At 46.5% G+C, this 23557-nt stretch overlaps 1 pseudogene; it reads left to right on the plus strand.

The window, feature by feature from the left end:
• LOC149361741 (uncharacterized) overlaps nt 1-23557 on the plus strand; it is a 49315-nt pseudogene that overhangs the window by 24793 nt on the left and 965 nt on the right.

Here is a 23557-nt window from a genome sequence, read left to right on the forward strand (position 1 = left end):
CTTTAGCAAAAGAAACGATATAGCATAGAAGAGTAAAGAGGAAGTATAAGCACTGTAGGAAGGTGAAAAAAAAATGGTTACTCTTGTGTAACAAGACATTCAGCGAGAACATTTTTTTAACCCATTGCATCGTAAAGCGCGCTTGACGTGACTTTGCTGTCGCAGTGTTCGGCGCGCTAAGCCTGACGCGTTTTCATGTGGCACTGCAATCACTTCGTGCGTGACGTCACTGCATAGTGACCGATTTCCATGGCGCGAATCCTCGAACGGCTACGCCACGGAACCGAGAAACGTGCACTTAGCTGCCCTTATTCAAAAAGAAGTGCGAAATAAATAAGATGACAACTTAAAGTCGGTACTGAAGACGACGCTCGCAGCTGCCTTTATTCAGAGGTGTTGCGAATAAAATCAACGAAGCCATTTAAGAAACGTTTTTATTGCGTAAGCATTACTGCGCCAGGTTTCGAGCCGTCGCGTAGCTCCCGGCGGTGGCCACGGTTGACCTTTAGCCGCAGCGCGGTCAAACAGATGAAGCGCCGTTACCATAGCAACCGTTGCAGCCGCGCTCCACCAGGCTGCAGGACCGCTAATAATTAAAAAAACTGTGTCGAGGCTCGGAACCCAACTAGGGCCTTTAGAACTTGAGGCGGAGACGCTACCACTCCGCCACGAAGGCTCTTTTTTCTTTCTTTAATGGTATTTATTTACATGGTTTTGTACAGAAAGGATATATATACATATGTGTGTGTGTATACACACACACACACACACACACACAAAACTATTTACAGAGAACCTAGGCAGGCACTACGTGGCACAAACACGATAGTAAACATACCAGAACTAAAAGGCCGGTAAGGATACACAGCGCATCAGGAGAGGAAACAAATCCGGTAAAAAGTCCAATTATTTGTTGTTGTGCATCGTGTATCTGCCAAGCTGTACACCCTCTCTTTCCCCTGTTTGCGTTACGTCGATGGCTCGAGCGATAGCCATTCTACTCTGCTGTTTCGCTATACCGGGTGTTTTTTTTTAGAAGGTCCAAAATTTTTAAAGAAAGATAAATTCCTTTATATTTATTTTAACCCTGGGGCTATACTGAGGGCTACGGCGGACACCAGGTTAGAGGCAAACTACTTTAATTAGTTCGCTGATTAACTGAATACGTAAATTACCTTTTATCATTTTTATTTTAGGGGATATGTTGTATTAGCAGAATTGGAGACCGTCTTCCAAACAGTCCAGCCAAGAAAAAAGATTTTCATGAAAAAAGTTTTTGCGCGCGTAGCGAAGCGAGAAAAAGTCACCCTGGTAGGCAGCTTCACACTGTAACACAGCGTCCGTGAGCGCTTGTGACGTAGCTCGCTCCGCCCTGCACTTTGTGTCAATGTGTTTTTGTTCCAGCGCGGCATTCCGTGAGGCCGCGGAGCGAAGCGAGATAAGCAGCGATAGTCAGGCCACCAGTCCGGGACGCGTGACGCAAAGCCCAGGGCGGAGTGAACTACGTCGGAGGCGCTACCGCCGCTGCGTTACGGTGTGAAGATGCCTACCAGGGTGACTTTTTCGCGCCTCGTAACGTGCGTGAAAAATTTTTAATTAAAATTGTTTTTTTCTCGGTTGGACTTTTTAGAGGACGATCTCCAATTCTGCGAATACAACATATCCCCTAAAACAAAAATTAAAAAAGTTAATTAACATATTTAGTTAATCAGCGAACTAATTAAAGCAGTTTTCCTCTTGCCTGGCGCCCGCCGTAGCCTCCAGTATAGCCCCAGTGCTAAAATAAATCTAAAGCAATTTACCTTTTTTTTTAAATTTTGGACCTTCTAAAAAAAACACCCGGTATATTGCCCTGTGCTGCCAGAATAAACGGCTCATTCCTCGCCAGCCGTGTCTGCGTCTGCTTGCCTCCGGATGGGCGCTGGCGGTACAACATTTGTAAATGTCCTTTACCTGCAGCAACATTCGGCTAAAATGAATTCTGGGCGAAACAGGTTCAACGTTGCGGTCTTGCATGCGCGTTTTCCAAAGTTCAATGAGAAGAATCATATGATAGGGTTTCGAGTCAGGTTGGGAAACAACAAGGTAGCGCACACTGTAGGAACTCAGGAGAAAATCTTTCTGCAGCGTCCTTTGCAACACCTCCGAAAACAAAATCGCGTCTTTGCAGTCTATAAGTCAATGTTGAACTGTTTCAGGCACATTGCACAAGCGACAGTTTACAGAAGACACAAAAATGTTTTTCCTATCGAGCCACGTGTTGACAGGTAGAGTTTCGGTGTGTAATTTCGGCGTCCTCCCCAGCCCAACTCACGCGAATTGACTGGGCAGTATTTCGAAAACATATAGAGGAGACAAGCAAAGAAGCCCTCACTGGCAGGCTGGAGCACACTATAGCTAGTGCTATGAACGTTGCGAGAAGCCACATCACATCCTCACGAATACGCAGTGATTTTGATATTGAACTAGAACGCCTGCGTGCTCTTCGGCGGCGAGCAGAAAAGCGATACAGACGAACCAAGTGCTTAAATGATCTACGGGAGGCGAGACGTACGCAGAAAAAAATCAAACGAAGAATGGATCAGCTGGCGAACCAGTGCTGGAGGTCCTTTTGTCAGCACTTCGATCCCCGCAAGCCCATGTCCCTCATATGGCGTACTGTGCGGGGCCTCCGTACGCTTCCGCAGCAAAGACAACCCTTCTATGCGTTGGCTGTCTATAAAGATCGACAGCAGTCTGAGGTAGCAACGGACTACTGCAGGAAAATTGCTGGTGTACCAACTGCTTTGAGTTCCCGGCGTGTTCCTCCTGCCTCACGGGTCTCAGCCATGGATGTCCTTTTTTCTCGCGAGGAACTCGACGCTGCTCTTGCAGGATGTCGGCGTTCGTCTTCACCAGGGCCAGATGGAATCACATATGCTGCGCTGTCCCACCTTGGCCACGACGCGCGAGAAGAGCTCCCCAAACGTTACAACGACTCTTGGCTCGACGGTGCTGTTCCTCAAGAATGGAAATCGAGTCGATTGATACCCTTACTAAAACCAGGGAAATCTCCACTCGAGCTCTCATCGTATAGGCCAATAGCTTTGGCCAGTTGCGTAGGAAAGGTCATGGAGAAAATGATTTTGCCGCGCCTTGAGTGGTACCTCGAACACTACAAAATATACCCCGACGATATGGCCGGCTTCAGGCGGGGTCGCTCTTCTATTGACAACGTCGTTGATCTTGTATCCACGGTTCAACAACAGAAGCGCTTGAAACGTTTGTCAGTGGCACTCTTTCTGGATGTAAAAGGTGCCTACGACAACGTGACCCATGAGGCCATCCTTGATGCGCTGGAAACTGTGGGCATCGGTGGTCGGATTTTTGCGTGGATAGAGAGCTATCTGTCGAAAAGAAAATTTTTTATCCAATGTGAAGATGGCCCGACGCCTGCGCATTACACGTACCGTGGCGTGCCTCAGGGCGGTGTCCTTAGCCCTACATTTTTTAATCTGACTCTCATCGCCCTCCCTGAGAACCTCCCCAACACCGTCCAGGTGTGTATGTACGCCGATTACATCTGCATTTGGGCCTCCTCTGTGACGCGTCCCCAGGTGCATGCAAGACTTCAGCGGGCAGCATCGATCACTTCTTCCTATCCCCAGAAGCAAGGTCTCATCGTTTCACCGGAAAAGTGCGCGCTATTGGCATTTACACGTAAATGTATGATTCCATATCCGGTACGAATCGACGGTCAAGTCATTTCTTACAGCAAAACTCATCGTTTCCTAGGGATCCTGATCGACCGCAATTTATCATGGAGCCCGCATTGCACTCTACTGAAAAAAAGCTAACATCTATCGCTCATTTACTCCGATTTCTAGGTGGAAAATCATGGGGCTCGTCGGTTCAGTCAATGCTGGAGTTGTACAGAGCTCTATTTGTCGCATGCTTGCGGTACAGTACACCTGTACTCTCAAACACGTGCAAAACTAACATGCGTGCCCGCCAGTCAGTACAGGGTCAGGCCCTTCGCACATGCCTAGGTCTCCCTCGGAGCGCATCAACACTGGGTAGCATTGCACTCGCCAAAGACCACCCGATCTCTACTTATATTGTCCTAGACTGCTTGCGAATGCACATACGTCATATCTCAAGGATTCCAGAGCATCACCTTGCGCCTCTGCCACTGCAGAGACCACATTCTGCATTTGCAAAGGTGATAACGACGCAACAGTCGTCGATACCACAACAGTTCACCCCGGCAGCACTACCTCCCTCTCCTCTGTGGTGTATGCGGCTCCCATGTGTGCGCCTTGTTGTTCCGGGGATAGCGAAGAAGTCAAATTTATCGACGCCAGCCATTAAGCAACTGACACTGTCCATGCTCCACTTCGAATATTCGGACCGTACTCACGTCTATACGGATGGATCAGTAACCTCTACTAGTTCCGCTTGCGCTGTGGTCGTTCCTGCGCGACAGACTCAAATTCACCAGCAAATTTCGCATCGGACTACCTCTACTGGAGCAGAGTTGGCCGCACTTCTTGCGGCGTTACAGTATATCTCACAACAATCACCTCAAAAATGGGCTGTTTTCTGTGATTCAAAAGCTGCCCTACAATGTCTTCAATCTGCCTTGAGACATAGCGACCATGAACAACTTACAGCGGAGATACGATATCTGCACCACCAGGCAATCGAACAACATCATGAAATCATCTTCCAGTGGGTACCAGGCCACAGCGGCATTGTTGGTAACGCCTTAGCTGACGATGCTGCTCGATCGGCTCACGATACAACCAACACTGTCCGCATACCACTGACAATAGCTGACGCAGCAAGACACCTTCAACTGCTCGCCCGAAACCTGACTGTAACGTCGTGGTCTGCCCCTGGAGGTTGGACACCCCGCTCGCATCACTTCAACCTCTTGCTCCAACATCATATACCATTCGGCCTCCCCCGCGGTGATACTACGCTGTTGTGCCGCCTGTGGCTGGGAGTGGCGTTCACAAACGCCTATTCCCATCTCATCGCAATGGCTGACTCTCCTGAGTGTGACCAGTGCGGTTGTGACGAAACGATCAGCCACCTCCTGTGTGACTGCCCTCGTTTTGAGCGAGAGCGCGGTTTCCTAAGTGCTTCTCTGCTCCGCTTGGACTCGCGTCCTTTAGCAGATTCTAACGCTCTGGGGGCCTTGGACACAACCTTCCAGACAACGGAAAGCGGTGAAAGCGCTCCTGACTTTCTTAAGGGACTCGGAGTTGCATTCCCGCCTATAATCTTTATGTTTTCAGTGCGCGCCCTCTGTCTCTGTGACATAGTGGTCGCTAGACACTTAGACAACTCATTTCCTTGCCGCTCTTTTTCCTTTTTTCCCCTTTGTCCCCCTCCCCAAGTGTAGGGTAGCCAACTGGGCATCGCCTGGTTAACCTCCCTGCCTTTCCGTCCTTTTCTCTCGCTCTCTCTCTCTCTCTCTCTATAGAAAAATGTTTTGGTGATAGGAGAAATTGGCATTTTACGCACGCGCTTTAAAACATCATGACCCATCAGCCCAAAGTAGACATAACGATACAGTGGGGGCGGGAAGAGCGTGGATATGAAATCCCAAAAACACACGGAGGCATAAACTTCCTGCTTAAAGCCTAGCAAACGGGGGCGTTCAGTATAATTGGAAGAAACTACTAAATTAACCTGCAAGAATACTCTAATAATCTGAGGGGAAAAACCACGAAAAAAGGAGAAACGGGCAACCAACTCTCACATATAGGTGCTCTAGGCCCAGTCCTCATGCAGTAATAGGCCTGAAAGGTTATCACGCCGCATGGGCTCAAATTTGGAAGACCAAATAAACGTCGCAAATAAACGATGGAAACGCTGTATGTAATCCTAAGGAAAGTAATATACAGCGCAAAAAAGAGGGACAGCAGAGAAGACACAAACAACAGGACTGCTGTTTGTGTCTTCTCTGCTGTCCCTGTTTTTTGCGCTGTATATTACTGTCCTTAAGTTGAGCCACCGACTAGCCTATATCAAAATTATGAACGGCTGTATGTAAAATCTGGCACCATGAAAAACCTAGAGTACGTAATAAATCCTTGTTGCCAAAGAAGTGTTGCAAGCCTGGGCTCCACCAAAAATTGAAAGCCGATGCGGTACAAACGTCTGAGCATAAAGCTCAACGGCCGGAACGCGCTCTCTTCAGTAATGTGCACTTGATTTGTAGGCATGAAGTGGAACATCAAGATTTTAGGAGGCACACAAGACCATTCTATTCAAGCGTACAGGGGCGGAGTTGTGCCCGATGAACCAAACCATAGACCAGAACTTTTGGAGCGATTCATTCGAGCACCAGAAACGATGCCAAATCGATCTGAAGTGGACAACACATCATCAATGCTGGGCTTGTCAATGCTGAAAAATGCAAGATCGTCAGCATATACTACCAATTTGACATCTGTACTCAAAACAGAGAACTCATGGATGTTGCTGTTACGCAAAACACTCAAACAAAGCGGTTCCTGTTAAAGAGCAAAAAGCAGAGCAGGCATCGGGCAGCCTTGCTTCGCGGAAGAGCGGAGTGGAACAGTGTTCGAGAGCTGGCCATTAATGATCAATCGTGTTGAATAGTTGCTGTAGCAAAGTTGCACCCCCTTAAGTACAGTAGAGCCCAGGTTTGCTCGCTCTAAAAGTGAAAACAGAAATGAATGGTGAACGTGGTCAAATGCTTTTGCAAGGTCCATCTGAAGCAGAGCAAGCTGCTCATGGCACCTGGAAGAATATTCAAGAATTGTACGCGCAGTGTGAACATTACTTTGAATGAAGGGGCCTCTCAAACTGCATGTGTGGTGAGATCCAGTGAGTACCGGCATTGCGAATTGCAGGCGATTTGACAAGACTTTAGGAAAAATTTTGTAATCCACATTTTCCAATGTAATGGCCCTATAACCTTCTACGGAGCGCAGTTTTCCTTCATCAGTAGTTTTCGGAATAAGCTCTCTGTGGTTTTTTGTAAAAGACTGAGTAAGGGCTCCTATATCGAGCCCCACCGTGAAGACCCGAAGCAGGAGAGGAGTGAGAATAGATTTAAAAGCCTTGTAAAATTCGCCTGAAATTCCATCAGGACCAGGCGTTTTCGAGACAGGTAACTGATTAATTGCATGTTCCACCTCTTCCTGCGTGAAAGAGCCGCTATTAACAGAACAATCATCTTCTAATAAAGGGCTCACTAAGGTGCTGAAATGCGCCAAAATTCCCTATTTGTGCTCATCAGGTGAAGTGCTAAACAAATATGTGTAATAATCCACAAATATGGTCATCATTTCATTTGTACTGGACACTAGTTTGCGATTGGACATCATCCCCGAAGTAAACTTTCCAGTCGAATGAAGCTCATCACGCAAAACCTGTCGTGTCGGGTGGTCACATTGCAGATCACGCTTGGTACGTGCTCAAATCATGAGCCTTCGTGGCGTTCTGTCTCGTCCGCCACGAAGGCTCAGGGTTCGAGCCTGAATAAAAGCTCAACGTGAAACATTCCAAGATTCTGGACAATCTACAGGGTACTCACTGCGGAAAGCGCACCTTTAATTACATCAAGGCTTTCTTGCAAGATAGGCAAGCGCACATCAGGATTGGCGACAAGAGGTCCGAGGCGATACCCATGGGCACCAGGGGGACGCCTCAGGGAGCAATCCTTTCTCCACTGCTCTTCAACGTTGCCCTCATGCATCTGCCGAAACAACTTAATGCCATAAGGGGAATCCGCCACGCCCTATACGCGGATGACATAACCATATGGACAACGGAGGGAAACATGGGACAGATGGAGGAGGCCCGCCAAGAGGCTGCCACTACGGTTCAAAAGTGTGCAGAACAATGCGGACTGCGCTGTTCCCCGGACAAGTCGCAGCTCCTCGTCTTGCGAGGGAAGGGGGATACAGCATCGCTGGAAATCTCGGTCCATGATACACCTATTCCCGAGGTGGAAACAATACGGATTTTGGGGCTGCTAATTAACAACAAGGGTGTGAACGCAGCAGCGATCACCAAGCTCTGAACGGTGTGCGAACAAGTCATCCGTATGATATCTCGGATCACAAGCAAGAAAAACGGCATGCAAGAACAGGATACCGTTAGACTAATACAGGCCTTTGTCATCTGCAGGATAGTGTACGTGGCCCCGTACCTTCGTTTGAGGAAGACCGGTCTAAACCACCTGGACGTTATCATTCGAACGGCTTATAAGAAGGCACTCGGCCTACCCATGAAAGCATCTACGGAGCGTCTACTAAAACTAGGGGTACACAACACGGCTGATGAATTGGTTAGCGCCCATCTTACAAGCCAGGTAGTGCGACTGGCCACAACTACGACCGGCCGCAGGGTCTTAGAAGATTTAAACATTAGCTTTCCGCAGCAAGTGGCTGGGAGACAAGATATACCTAAAGAGTGGAAGAGCAAATTCCTTACGCTTCCGCTTCCCAAAAACATGCACCAGGAGCATCATCATGCTAGACGAGTGGCGAGGAGCAAGAAGATGAACGAGTGCTATTCAACAAAAGAAGGAACCTGCTTCGTGGACGCTGCGGGTCCTGTATAAGGAATATCAACAATCTCAGTGGTGCACCAAATGCAAGTCGTGGACGGGCTTTCAGTTCGTAACGGGGATACACAGGCTATGGAGGAAGTAGCGATAGCCCTAGCCGCAACACACTCCGAATCTAAATACATAGTTACAGATTCCCAGGCGGCTTATAGAAACTATATGCGTGGCAGAATCACGCCGCTAGCCTGCAAAATTCTTAGTCAATGTAGGACTTCATCTGAACGGAAGGAATTAATATGGGTACCAGGTCACCAGGGAGTTGAAGGAAACTAGCGCGCACACGCTTCGGCCCGAGCTTTTTTTCCCCGGCATCCTTCAACGTCCTCCCTTCCTGATTCTGGCTCCCCCTCTCCGCTAACGACATATTCAGAAATATTGCAACATTTGCGCCTTGAAAGGCAGACACTCCCGAGGGCCGCTAAGGGTCTCAGTAAATCAGAGGATTGTCACCTTCGCAGGCTACAAACTGTCTTTCAATAACCCAGCTACGCTTCACGCCATTGAGCCCTAGTCCTTTTCGGCACAGTGCAAATTTTGTGGCCAGAAGGCAAACTTGTACAACATGGTATGGGCTTGTCAGAAAAATGACAGCATTGAGATCATAAATCAGCCAACGCGGGAGGGCTGGGAGGCGTCCCTGTCCAGCTCGGACCTCGAGGAACAACGAGCCCTCGTCGCCAGAGCACGGGCAGCGGCTTTTACCAACGGCGTCCCGGACTAGGGACCCGATCAGCCTTCCCTTCAACTAAAGCATTGTGGCTTTAATAAACGTTTTCATCATCATCATCTAATGAATCCATGTGTCTCATAAATAGAATTAAAAAAATAAAAATACCACTAAGAAAAGACAAAATAAAAAATAAAAAGAAGAAAAGAAACAGAAATAAAATACAGTTAAAACAAAGTAAAATATGAAAAAAAATAAAAAATTAAAAACAAAAATAATGCGCTAGGTTTCGAGCCGTCGCGTAGCTCCCGGCGGTGGCCACGGTTGACCTGTAGCCGCAGCGAGGTCAAACAGATGGAGTGCCGTTGCCATACGAACCGTTTCAGCCGGGCTCCACGCTGCTTACGCAACTTGCCCGCTTTAACCAGAGCTAAACCTCAGCTATTTCTTATCACCGCACATCCTATTTGCAGCCTCACCGGACGAAAAGACGCGCAACTATCCTGAGAGCCTGCGCCTGTCTTATGCTTTCTAAGTACCCACGCTGACCGGTGCACCATATTCCCGTATGCTTGCTATTCACGCCTCACTGCATTCCTGCTGATTTGCCGTTAGTACTTTCTCTTTGAAATATTGTTATCCGGGGTTTAGAAAGTCGTTGTCAGCAAGAAATTCATCTGGGCGTGCACAGTGGCCCAAATTCAAAACTAATGCACTCCGTGACTAACAAACTAATTCGGGAAAGGGATGGGGCCATTTTCGCAATCCTTGCTCACAAAAGGAAATAAGGACAGGACGTGTATGTCATGTGGTGCTAATTTTATTAGCCTAAGCTTCCTTGGTAAATGCGACAAAAGCTAATGCTTCCATTTTCCCCGCCGGATTGTGGAAAACAACTGTTGCCAATCTGTGGACAGGTTTAGTGCTACGGTGTGAAACCCGCCTATTGCTGATTTGGAAGGCGTTCTTGGCTTTCATAGTACAATATGCTACAGATTCACTAATGTCACCGAGAATTTGCATGCGCAGAATGACCGTAGCAGGCATGAAGGGGGACGGGTGCCGATGCTAATAATTCATGCCCTACTCTTTTGTGCCTGTGCTTGATGGCCCGGCACTTGTTCTTTTACGTAATCACTACCACCGCCCTTACAACACCACCACAAGTTCGTAATGAGAGCATTTACATTATTTCGAGTGCGGCGGCCAATGTAACACCGTTTGGCCTGCCGATATAATCTAGTGATTTCAGCTTATGGGTGAAAAACACCTGTTAAAAACCCTATTTCGCTCTTGGGGCGATGGCTGAGTTGTACAAGGCGTCAGTCGAGCTTGCTAGTGGGTTTATGCAGACCTGCGTTGGGGTTCGAGCTTCACACAATAAGGGATTTTTTTATAAAGCAGGAATATGACCACCTGTCAAGGGCCAGTTCACATCAGCGGAAGCATGAACGTCTGCGCGAATTCGGGATTAAGTTGGACCTGAGTTTGCCGAGATTGAGAACTGATCTTTTAAAGCACAATGACAATTCATAATTTCCGAAAATAGATCCCTCCAGAAGCTTCAAGAGGCTAGCTGTGCGGTCAGGTGAGAAGAAAGCGAAACACCGCCACTCTCTCTGGCTTGGTGGAGTAGAAGAGGTCGCCAGCATGACCGAAGAGTGGAGCGTCACAGTCTACCGACGTGGCCGTAGGCTGGCCTCATCACTTCACGTGTGGGGCTGCCTTCAGATGTGCCCTCGGAAAAATTCATTTTATTTGGCTTTGTTTGTGAGTGCGGCCCTTTTAGAAGGTCTATCTTCCCGCCGCTCGAGAAGTAATGCTTAACGCCCCGTGAAATTGCTTTCCTTCTCCAAGTCAGCAGGAAGCAGCAGCGGCGAAGTCAACGTTTGTCTATTTCCTTTATGTACGGTCAGGCCACCTGGCACTGCGATTCCCGCTGCTCGTGCAGCTTTGTTCCGGATCTTTTGTTTTCAGTATTAAGCCCAAGTTTGCGATGAAAAGGGCTCTTAAGTTTTTTTTTTCTTTATAGAGCAACTCATAGGCAAAGAGAACGAAATTTAAAAGCACAGCTGGTAAGAAAAGTAGGCGGTCGCATTGTTTAGGTTCAGGCCCTCTATTTTTGTGTTGCACTCGATACGCAAGGCAAACCTGCCGAAACAGTAAATGAACCGAGTGAGAGCATTTGTATGGTTTAGATTCGCGAAATTGTTTACTGCTGGCGAAAAAGATTGCATTTTACGGTTTGAGAGTAAGGTACTAGTGGAGGAGCCGTTCCCACCTGACTTCGCACTTTGCCCAAGCAGTTGCGCGGTCAGCGATAGCAAGTGTTTTGCGCAGCTTGCTCAGTGAAACACTAAGAATTGTATTATTGGGTACTCGTCAAAGAAATCGAATTAATTACTGCTCACTATGCAGGACGGTCAGTCGACTGCGGCCTTTGCGCAATAGCGCTAGCTCTTCGTTTATTTCTGCTTTGCGTACAGGTAAGTTACGCACCACCAGGGTGCACCAAGTGGCATCATTTACCCTCTGATTCCGATGATTTCCAAGGCTTTACCGAGCACGTGCTTGCAATGCAACTTCATGAGATAATGATGCAAAGGTGTAGGGGCATCCGTGCACGAAGGCCAAAAATAGATGGAAAAGCAGGAACAGACTGATAGCGAGACACGGCGAACACATGCTGCAATAATTAAGCGCACGCCATTTGGGGAGTATAGCAGGTACAATGTGCTGATAGTTATTTCGTACGGAATAACTTTGTTAGGGCTTCCTTTCGGGAGTGTTCTGTGCCTAAGGGCACTTAGTCGGTGGTAGAAATAAATCACAGTGTGGACGATTAGCACAACGTGCCCACTGGAAATCTACAAATGAGGCAGTATAATGAAACTTGTGCTAGAGTTAGTTCGCAGTACGGCAAGCACAGATTAAAATATTATATGAAGGACGACTGCAAAAATTGGACAATAACAGGCGTGACTCGGTCATTTATGTACATATTATATACATACGGAGCTCTCGCGCTAGGCCAGCAGCCATTAAATCATCTCTTATCCATCGTTCATCACGCCTCATTCATCGACTGGCCGCCACGTTGCATTTTGTGTGAGGTGCTGGGGTCCCTTCATCGCCATCCTGGTCCAGGAGCTTTGGCGTCCTGCGCCTGCCGTGGACGTCGGCAGTGAGTACCTGGTACGCCTCGCACGGCCGAGCCCCAGCGCGCCCGACCTGAACCGACCTCGCCGCTCACCCCAGCCCCGTCCTCCGCCCGGAACACCAGACACGACGAACCGACGACGTTGCCGCGACTAGAATGACCCGACCGACCCAAGACCCTGCCCACACGTAAGGACAGAGCCACCCTGCCCCTACCGTTCGGGGCGTCCAAGGACCCCGGCCGTCAGCTCCTGGCACCCTACGACCCGGATGCTTCATAGACCGGGGCTCATTTGCTCATCTCTCATCGTGGCCGCCAGCACTTCACCACCTTGCCATTTCTTTTCTGCCCTGGAAACCATCCCCGAATCGCGCATCCCTTCGTTCATGTCTTCTTCAGTTTACGATCTGGACGATCGCTCGGTGGCCCCGGATAATGTTACGAAGAAGATGAAGCTGGCAGTGGCACGGGACGGAGCGCTGGCGCTAGGCCAGCGGCCATTAAATCATCTCTTATCCATCATTAGTAGTTTTAGTATAGCGTACGCAGACATACGCAAAGGCATAGCGTACGCTATAAAATAGCGTCAGTCGTACTGGGCATGCGCCAAACGCTATTTCAAACCGATGGCTTACGTACGTTCGCGTTACGTACGCTATTTTTCGAATTTAGCGTGCGTGCTCTTTTCAGCAGCAGATCTTTTTTGGCTTTTCGCCCCAGTTACCAAGGCATCAACGACACATATGGCAATTTTGAATTCGTCTTCTAATATTGTGCGTTAAAATATTCGATGTTTCCTGTTTGATGGGCCGATTCGTGGTGCTTTACGGATTTTGTATGTCACAAAGATAAGACCATGCCTTTTTCAGCCAAACTCGCCCGGCTAGACAACGGCTTATGTTGGATCATCCAGGCAGGTTTGGCGGACGGGTGCTCAAGGTCAAAGGAAATTGTGTTTATTCTGCAGAGAGCTGGGGTTTAAAGGGCTAGGCTTACGCGTCGTCGAGGACTTAACACCTTCCGAGAAACCATCACTCACCTCAGTCTACAGAGCAGAGTGAAGCAATGCTGACGCATAAAACATTCCAGCCTTGCAGGCTATTCCATCCAGAGAGTTGGCCAGGATCTCAGGATAAATAGCGTATCTTTCATGCTTATATTGCGTGTACAGAAGAACGAATTGCTGCTAGGTTTTCTCTGTGGATAAGTCTTCTTTTTAGGCCGCCAGCTTTTCCTGATCCAACCGGGAAGTCTAACGTAGAATGCGTAAGGTCGAGCTCATCCTGAATGTTTGAATGTTTTTAGAGATGCAGGTGCATCCATCATATTAGAGCTTGGCGTGGAATCTTTAGCCTCCGGAATAATAAGCGTTCCTGGTTCTAGTTACCGGCTGTGCATGATAGCGGCGCTTTCAAGTTTCATGCCCACCTGGATGCTATTGACCGTGCGTCTGTGATCTTTTTTTCTTTTTTTGTGTGTTTTTGAAGGCTCTTACAAAGTATGCAAGTATTAACAAGGTTGAAAAAAACAAGCAGAGCTTCGAAGTGGGAAGTAGAGACCACTGTGGTAGCTCGCATTGGGAGAATCCGAAAGCATTGACGCCTTCTCGGCACTAGTCGCCTCTTTATGCCTCTATTTATCATATTATCTTAGTTTGTTATTTTAACTACTTAATTAGCACAATTATAATTTGCTTTCATTAAAGGTCAATTTATTTACTTTGTTGATACCTTCTTTTATCTAAATCAACCATTTTGGTTTTTCAAATTTGGCGCTATAGTTGCTTTCCAGTCCACTAACTATATCACCGGCCAGCCTATTCAACCATCCGATGGTTTTCCTTATAAATAATTAACTAATTAGTCTATGTCAATGAAACTTTTTGTTCGATTATATTCGCTCATCAAATACATTACAATTCATTTCAAGCTTTACTTTCTCTTTTTTGCCTATTTTTGCACTATTTTGCAGTCCACTATAGCGATGTTCGCGCTATTTCCACGTTTTTTCGACATTTACGGCTCTAAGTAATTAACTAATCATCCTATCAACATATTTTCTTTTTGCACAGCATCGCCACATCATCCTCATTTGAATACAACCCCTCGTTTGATGCTACCTTTTCTGAGAACGTCACAACTGCGGCGGACACGTTTTGCGGACGCGCTTTGTTGACACGACTGCGTCGTTATAGATTAAAAATGCTTTCTCTTTAATGAATACAAGCCGGATTTCTACGCAGCACGTGGAAGCATGCGCGACAGCTGCTATCATTCAGATGCATTTTCTACACCGGTTTTTGAAAGAACGCATAATAAGGAAATATAAACCAGTTTATGCAGTGTCAAAACACAAGCACCTAATAGCATGTGATCCAGTATACGCTTGGTTGTAAGAAGCATTGGAAAGGCAGAGTTTCAAAAAGCGTTAGCTAATTTGAGTGAATGTTAAAATCGGTTTGAATGAAAGGATAGAGGAAGTAACTCCGTCGCTTCTCATCTGACAACTTAGCAGCGTAGGGAGGAAAGGGTTGAAGAGTAATTTTAGGCTTTACGCTTTCCGATCAGTGTACGATCAGTTAGACTAATTTAAACCCGTAACGTCCCGTTTGATAAGAGCCAACTCTCCTGTTCTAAAGTTACCAAGAAGAAAATACATGAAGTCAAGGTTCTGACATAATCCCGTCTGTTCGGGATGGTACATGAATGTAGATGGTACAGATCAAAAAAGAAAGATGATCAAAAGACGTTTTCGCTTTCCTATGGGATCTTTGTTGACAAATATTACTCCCGTGTGCAATTAACTAGGCTCCCCGGGGGGAGAGGGGGGGGGAATGTTTTGGCTCCCGTGGGGAACTGTAAAAATCTTTCCAACACCTTTATTTTGGTCGGCGTCACTTACTTTCGTCAAGTAAAGAGCAATCTATAATGCAGTGCTGCTTATTCTCAAATATTTGCTAACGAATCCATTTACGGTTCAATTTATTTCACAAACTGGAGCGGAAAATCTCTGATATCATTTCAGAGCGCTCTAAGCAGACAGTGTTCAGTTTCAGATATGGTGACATGGCTTGGGTTAAACGGCAGCTCAGCGCGACTGGGCTGAAACTGTTACGTCTCTAATGTCCAGTGTGTCAACAAAGTTTCAAAATAACGGCAGCTTACGCCGCGTTCTCTCTCCTTTCCTCACACATGTTTTCGATGCCTTCAGGCTGAAGCGATGAGACGACGCCTTCTCAAGAGACACATTCACATAGCCCCGCAAGAAGGATCCATCCCCCTCAACGTGGTGGGGAACCACTCTGATTTCAAATAACGTTTTCCTCACGTTTTTCGCTATGTCTATCAATTACCAAATTTTCGTGTAATTAAACCTCTTGGCTCCTGTCTTTGCAAGCTTGTGAGTTTGGTGCACTGACTCGTCTTTAGAATGCGTCACTTCTGAAAGCTGCAAGCCGTCACAGACAATGAGGACCCTCAGCAAGCAAGTAATGAATTGCTTACTTCAGGCCTCATGAATTTAACGATGCGATGTCAACTTTTCTAAAGAGCCCATTACTACGAACGGTGACAACAGGAAACCAACGATCTAAGTCGAGTTTCAAGAGAAACCACTGCGAAACGTGCTTTTGACAATACTTTTGTCTTGCTCTTTCGACTGCATCAGAAGGGCACTTTATAATGTTCTCAGCTTGGAAATATTCTTAAAGAGTGATTTAAATGCGCTTCGAGAGAACCTTTAAAAATGACTGATTGCTTTCTCGAGATTACGCGGAGCTTAATTTCGTTCAAATTTTGCTCCGTCTCATGACTCTACAATTCTCCGGCAAAGCTTTCGTCCCGCGAGCCACACTTCATTCACGGGAAGGTTGTCACACAGCTTGATTTCCGTCTTTGTAGACGTCGTTAGCTCGCGGAATTAGTGATATTTTTGTCTTTATCAAGCTACAATTTTTTCGGTGAACCATGAAAAAAATAACTGAACGATACTAGTCTAGCTTTGAGGAACGAACATCTATCAACCGAATGCCATAACTGCAAACCCAGTAGGAAATGTAGGGAGCACAAATACTAAATGCGCTCAGAATTTCTATTCTTCTCTGAGTGAATGAGTGAACCATATAGTACGGCCGCAATAGTGTATTGTTTTCTTCATGTGTACGGTCTCTAGTTTGGGATTAACTAGTCACTTATGATCGCCTACTGTGCTCATTACTATACTGTTGTACAAGTGCCTCTGGGAGTTGTGGTGAGCAAGCAGTTTAAAGGCTGTCCGGTGCACGCCATGTTTTCAAACAAGGCGTTGATATATTTGGTTTTTCTGTTTTCTGCTTTACAGTAAGAATGGTTGTATAGTTTTATTAGTACAAAAGTTGTTTCTTTTTTTGTATATAGATTACGCAGTTAGAAAATAAGGACACGAGTTAACATCGCAGCAGAACTTCTCACACGCTCATTGAAGTTGTGAACAGACTGCACCAGCATATATTTGCTCCTTCGCTATATGGATGGTTTGCTTCAAAGCTAAGAAAAAAATATCATAAGAGCTTGCAAAACCAAAAGAATGTTTCTGAGTAGGGGCTGGCGGTCACGTAGGGGCCTCGTGAGTGCGCGAGAGTTTGCAACCCTAGCGTGCCTGACACCTAGTCTAAAATTTATAGCGGGTAGTTTGCCCCAACTTTAGCGCTTTTACCTACGTCAAACTGATAAAAAATCCTGCACACGGAAGGCACCAACCCCACTGCCGCAAACGGCGCTCTTGAGTGCTTAAGCGACGAGAGGTTGAAGCTGAGTGTGAACTGAGGCACGTAAGTCCTTATTTGGCTCAGACAATCAGCTCCCCTAATGTCCCAGTTAGGCGCTGCCCGCCAGAATGCGGAAAGTAAAAGCAGCGTAACGAAACGCAATGTAGATACAATGAATAAATAAAAAATGGCTCACGTACATCCTGAACTTCATTTATCACTGTTAGAAGACGCTTTACACAATTCCGCAAAATTTTTCTCCACGGCAAAATCCAATTGTATGCTATTTGAAGCTCGGAAAAAAGCTCGGAAAGGAAAAAATTCCTCTCTCGTTGCGGAACGAACGTCGACAGAGCTTCAAATAGCATACAATTGGATTTTGCCGTGGAGAAAAATTTTGCGGAATTGTGCTAAGCGTCTTCTTCCACGGCAAAATTTTTCTCCATGGCAAAATCCGATTGTATGCTATTTGAAGCTCGGAAAAAAGCTCGGAAAGGAAAAAATTCCTCTCTCGTTGCGGAACGAACGTCGACAGAGCTTCAAATAGCATACAATCGGATTTTGCCGTGGAGAAAAATTTTGCGGAATTGTGCTAAGCGTCTTCTTCCACGGCAAAATTTTTCTCCACGGCAAAATCCGATTGTATGCTATTTGAAGCTCGGAAAAAAGCTCGGAAAGGAAAAAATTCCTCTCTCGTTGCGGAACGAACGTCGACAGAGCTTCAAATAGCATACAATCGGAATTTGCCGTGGAGAAAAATTTTGCGGAATTGTGCTAAGCGTCTTCTTCCATGGCAAAATTTTTCTCCACGGCAAAATCCGATTGTATGCTATTTGAAGCTCTGTCGACGTTCGTTCCGCAACGAGAGAGGAATTTTTTTGCTGAGAAATTTCGCATTAAATACATTTTTTCCACCACTCTGTTCAAACTAGTTGACCAAATGTTTAGGGGAATCCCCCAAGGTGGAGCAAATTTGTAATAAGGGAGTAATTCCCCTAAACATTTGATCAACACTGTTCACACTTCGAGTTATTGATCAATTCGCTCTCGCCCTACCATAAGCTTGCCGTCCCGGTTAGCTCAGTTGGTAGAGCGACTGCTCCGGTGAAGCGGTGGTCCTTGGTTCGAACCCCGGACCAGGACGAATTTTTCTTTAACTGCGAAGTTTCTGAGAAAGCTGTATAGCTTTCCTTTGTAGCCGTGTGGTTCTGTTCAAACTGTAATGACAATAAATTTTTATGGCGCAAAGGCATTTGTGGCCAAATAGCGCCTTGGGGCAATCTTATTTCGTCTACTGAAGGTGGGGTCAACGACCCATTTCTTAAGCATTTCACAATAAAGAAGCCGAGCACCAGACAGGGGAAAGGCTGCACCCATTGCATCATCAGTGGGTACAAGGTGGCGCTGGGGATCGAACCCTGCACCTCTCGCATGCGAGGCGTATGCTCAAACGACTAGGCCACCGCTGCGGTTCATCCCTCTTCAAACTAGTGACGTTGGTTACGAAACTGAGTGCATTCGGGCTCAGTAATCGCGGTCTGGAAGTGGTTTGCATTGTGGTCTAGTCTCAGGCTGTTTTCGACAGACGTCGCTCTCGAACGGCTTCATTTCACCGAGGGAATCAATCAATTCAGGCCAGTTTCAGATTATTTGCAACGTGCATTTGAAATGAGCTTTGTTTACTTGTTGTCGAAACCCCATTCTTCTGGCGTTGACCCACATGTTTTACCACCAGCGGTATAATGAGATCTTGCTCGTTTCTATTGTTTCACGCATGATAAACGGATAGTTTCAAAGCCCCAACTTTTGGCAAGCTGGAAGATGTTCTTTTCTCTTCGATCTTTTTATTTTAGATGTTGTTATGGCTTTTTTCTGTTTTGTATTAGCATAGCATGACTTGCGCTTCTAAGATATCCTGTCAGGCTTGCAAAAGGTACCACCAACTACGGATTTTTTTCGGCTGAACTCGAACGTTGAAGTTGCGCCCTCAAGGCGGGCTTGGTTCGCACTTTCTAATTACTACCACACGACTCTATCTTGCAGTCTTAAAGATATTTAGCAGCACCGGTTCTGCAATTAGAGGAACTGTTATGAATTTTATCGAGTGCCTTCGCTTTCCCTTCCCGCAAATGTTTTACTTTTGTAAATTATAAGGGATTCAACTGTGCTACTTTTCGCATTAACACGCCCCGTTGACTAGCTTAGCGCCTGTCACTGTATTGTCCATCAATGTGTATTTTTTTACAGGTGTAAAAAAAGCGTAGCGTTCATTCCACGAAGCTCTTTTTAAGAATCCCGGAACCAACCTGGAGTTGTAACATCGCATCTTAAGTTTAATTAAAGGTATTTCCTGTCTCTCTATTGACCCTCAGTTGATGTGTTTCCCATCCATATCCTTGGCACAAGTACCATCTGGGTTATTATTCCGAAAACATTTTATGTTTCATTGCCTCAAATGCCGTCCGGCGTTGTTCACTACCAGGGGCACAAAATTTCACAGTGACGACACCATGCTCTCGCATGACGTCAGGACCATATGATAGCGACGTCTTCACAAAAAAAAGAAAAAACAGTTTTTTCGAAGGTGCAGATAATTTGAACCAAGAACGATAAGATTGCCACGCAAGCACAAAACCCATAGGAAAGTAAGACGATGTTTGGAAACGAGATTTTTATTACATTGAAAATAGATACTATTGAAATTGACTGTTTACTAAGCTTCAAGGAAAAGCCATGAAACATATTTTAAAAAGATAGAGCAACAGAGCGCTAGACGTTAGGTCATGTTGAGCACATTACGAAGAGGGAGTTCCACTCCGGTTTAAAGTTCGACTGTTCATACATTTCGCTCAGATTTACAGTAATTTTTTCACGTTCGATACTTTGTCGTAACAACTTATTTGCAGCGGCAGTCTATTATTTCAATTTTCCGTAGGCTGTGTAGCACAATAAGAAAAAAACATATAGAAGGTTCGCCAGCACATTGCATTCCAGTGAGGTATCGTGTGATATCAGAAGTGAAATGAATTAATTTTTCGAGGTTCATTGCAGGACATCGCTGAACAGAATTACATCCTTACAATTTACTAAGAAATGTTCTTTTATTTCAGCAGCATCATAGAAGCGGCAGTTCAGAGATGACACAAAAATGCCTTTTTTTCTGAACCCAAGTCTTCACGGCCACTATTTCCTTATGTAGCTTGTAGAAGGAAATCTTATTCCTATGCCAAATTGACCTTTTAACAATGATCTGTAGTGAACGCAGTATGTTCTCACGCAAAACTCATAATTTAACTAAGACCCTTACTCAACGCTGCATGTCATTCGGGTTTCCTTCTCTCGTTACGAGGTTTTTTTTCTTGCAAGCCTTCCTCATGGTCGCTTTTTGAACAAACGTAGACTACTAGGTGGTGATGAAGGTATTGGCGAGACGACTCCAGGCTGTAATCCAGGATTTAATCGGCCCCCATCAAACATTTGGTATTAAAAACAGGACGATACACACGAACATTCATGTGGCCAGGAGTGTTTTAGAACATTGTGATAGCGAATTCCTGCAGGTAGCCATGCTGCAGATCGATCTCGCTAAGGCATTTGACAGGGTGCCACATGACATCCTCTTTGATTTGTTGGACTATGACGGTGTTGGTAAAGTTATACGCGATGGTGTAAAAATGGCGTACAGAAACTGCACCACAAATCTTGTCATAAATGGTGAACTGTCGCGCCGTATAGATGTACGCTTATCTGTACGCCAAGGTTGTCCATTGTCGCCGCTGTTGTTCACACTGTTCCTTGAACCACTCTGCCAGAACATTTTGCAGAATGAAGAAATACGCGGTTTTGGCTTCCACACGTGTGAAGTTCGCGGGCTTGCTTACGCGGATGACGTTGCCTTTTTTGCATCGGACAGGGAAAGCATTACGGCTGTACTGAAAATAACACAGGATTTTTGTGCCCAGAGTGGGAGCATGTTAAACATAGATAAGTAAATTGGTTTGTGGCATGGCGCATGGAACATGACTCCAGATGTATTTGAAAATGTTCACTGGTCTACTACACCGAGCACATATCTTGGGGTGCCTCTTGATTGCTATCGTGAAAGCGATTCGGTCTGGAGCAAGAAGGGCGGTGAAATGAGAGAGATGACATCTAAATGGTGTGGGCGCGACCTTTCAGTGTTCGCGCGTGCCACGGTATGCAATGTTTTTCTAGCAGAAGAGATAATGTACATGTTGCAGGTGTTGTACTGCACACGGGTGAAAATACAGAAGTTCCATCGCATCTTTGCGACATTTATATGGCAGTCCAGTTGGGAGAGAACCTCCCGAACGAATCTTTTTCGGCGAGTCGCCGAGGGGGGTCTGTCCCTCTCTCACTTGTTTTTAAGCCAAGTGGTCATGCGCTTCATGTTTCTCCGCGAAAGAAGAAACCCTTTCCTCCAGTGTTTTGTTCAGTTTATGTTGCCAAATGCACTCCCAGAATTTGTAATCTCCTCTGCCGGAGGTGGTCGCTACAGTGTGTCCCGTTACCTCCGTGAGGTTGTCGCATCTTATCGATTCCTTGTCACCCGTTTTTCCAGAGAATATTTGTCAACTGTGCAGAAAAGGCAACTTAAGAAAGACTTATTACACGTCCTTTTTCCCGCTCCCTTGTATCGGTCGGCCTTTGGGGCCTCACCGGGACAAAATGTGTTAAAGAGGGTAAGAAGAATGTAGGTAACGCCTTCAGCAAAAACTTTCTTCTTTCAGCTGCACACAGGAACCTTACCTGTTAAAAGCTGGTTACATGAAAGAGACATATACGTCCCGTAGGGCACCCATTGCCTTCTGTGTAGGAAGGAGGAAACAATTGACCATGTTTTTGTCGACTGTAATAATGCAATCTTCTTTTGGGACGTGTTGCAGCCAACCATAAAGAAAGATTTGCTGCTCACTCCGCACGGCATTAGGTTTCTGCCTGTCGAAGACGATGGAGCTCCATATGACACCATTTTTCTGCTTGGCTTGCATGCAGTGTGGCGTAGTGCCATGGCATATCGCCATTGCGATCCTGGAGCCAGATCTGTGTATCAATATTTTGTTGAGAGTGTCCTGAAAGTTTATGGTGTGTTAAAAGACCGAGGTTTTGACGAAGAAATTGTATCCCTTTTCCAGAATCTATCCCAACTGAAGAAGTTGGAATGGTCGCTGGAAGCGAGGAGTGCTGTAGCCATGTAAATAGCCATGTAAATAGTCACATATGTTGTAATGCACTGTATCCCAAGCCTTTGAAGGCAATAAAGAAAAAAAAAAGAATGTGAATGTGCCTATACATTATTCATGGGTGTAGTATTATAATCTCTCTGGTTTAATGAACAGCTTTAGGGTACCATTAAAAAACTTTCGATGCCCACCAGTGCCGCTTTACCGGACTAGCAGCGCGACTGCCGTTCCAACCAGAACGACAACGGCTGTAGTCTCCGTCCTCTAGAAGCGTCACCTACTGCACGCCTCTCCACCTCAGCACCCGCCCCCCCTTCCCCCACCGGGAGCCAGGTCAGCCGGGTTCACCCACCGCCCAGCTCCCCATCCTTGCATTAGCTTTGTGAGTGCATTCCCCCCAAAAGGAAGAATATGCATCCGGCTTACTTTAAAACCTCCAGCACCGAGCACGCACTGCTTTACTCCACCTTCGCTCGCGGTGCGAACAGTTCGGGGATGTCAGACCACGTGGAAAAAGGCCGAAATAAACAATTTGCCTCGCAGACTTAACCACAGATTAAAACCTAGGTCAGCAATGGATTTGTTTTAAACTCGGCTCCTCAGGGAGGTCGGCCTGTGGTGGAACCGCGACGGGGACTATGTGAAGTGGACTATGGACAATCACTTCACCAGCAGCCTATACGAGTGCCTCGCCGAAACTGGTCTACACTCCTTCTTTTAACTTTCTGTAACCTACATTCCACTCCCCCTTTTCTCAACTTATGCCTCAAGGCAGACTTCTCGAATAAAAAAAAAAACTCGGTTCTGTTCTTGCTTCTGTTATGCGAAGCATACTAAAATAGCCCAACCCAGCTCCTCGAGCGCGGCGGTGTCGTTACCATTGACCTTTCGTGACCTCCATGTCATACCACGTGATGCGTGACGTCACAGCAGATGAGAAACGGGGCCCCAGCTCGCGCCGTCGCGCGAGGCGTCGCGACCAAGGAGGACCACGTGATGCGTGACGTAACGACATAGGAGAAACGGGGCCCCAGCTCGCGCCGTCGCGCGAGGCGTCGTGACCAAGGATGACCACGTGGTGCGTGACGTCACAGCAGATGAGAAACGGGGCCCCAGCTCGCGCCGTCGCGCGAGGCGTCGCGACCAAGGAGGACCACGTGATGCGTGACGTAACGACATAGGAGAAACG

Source organism: Amblyomma mixtum, chromosome 2 (genome assembly GCF_055824585.1).
Source record: "Amblyomma mixtum isolate Tamu chromosome 2, ASM5582458v1, whole genome shotgun sequence".
Classification (NCBI taxonomy): Eukaryota; Metazoa; Arthropoda; class Arachnida; order Ixodida; family Ixodidae; genus Amblyomma; species Amblyomma mixtum.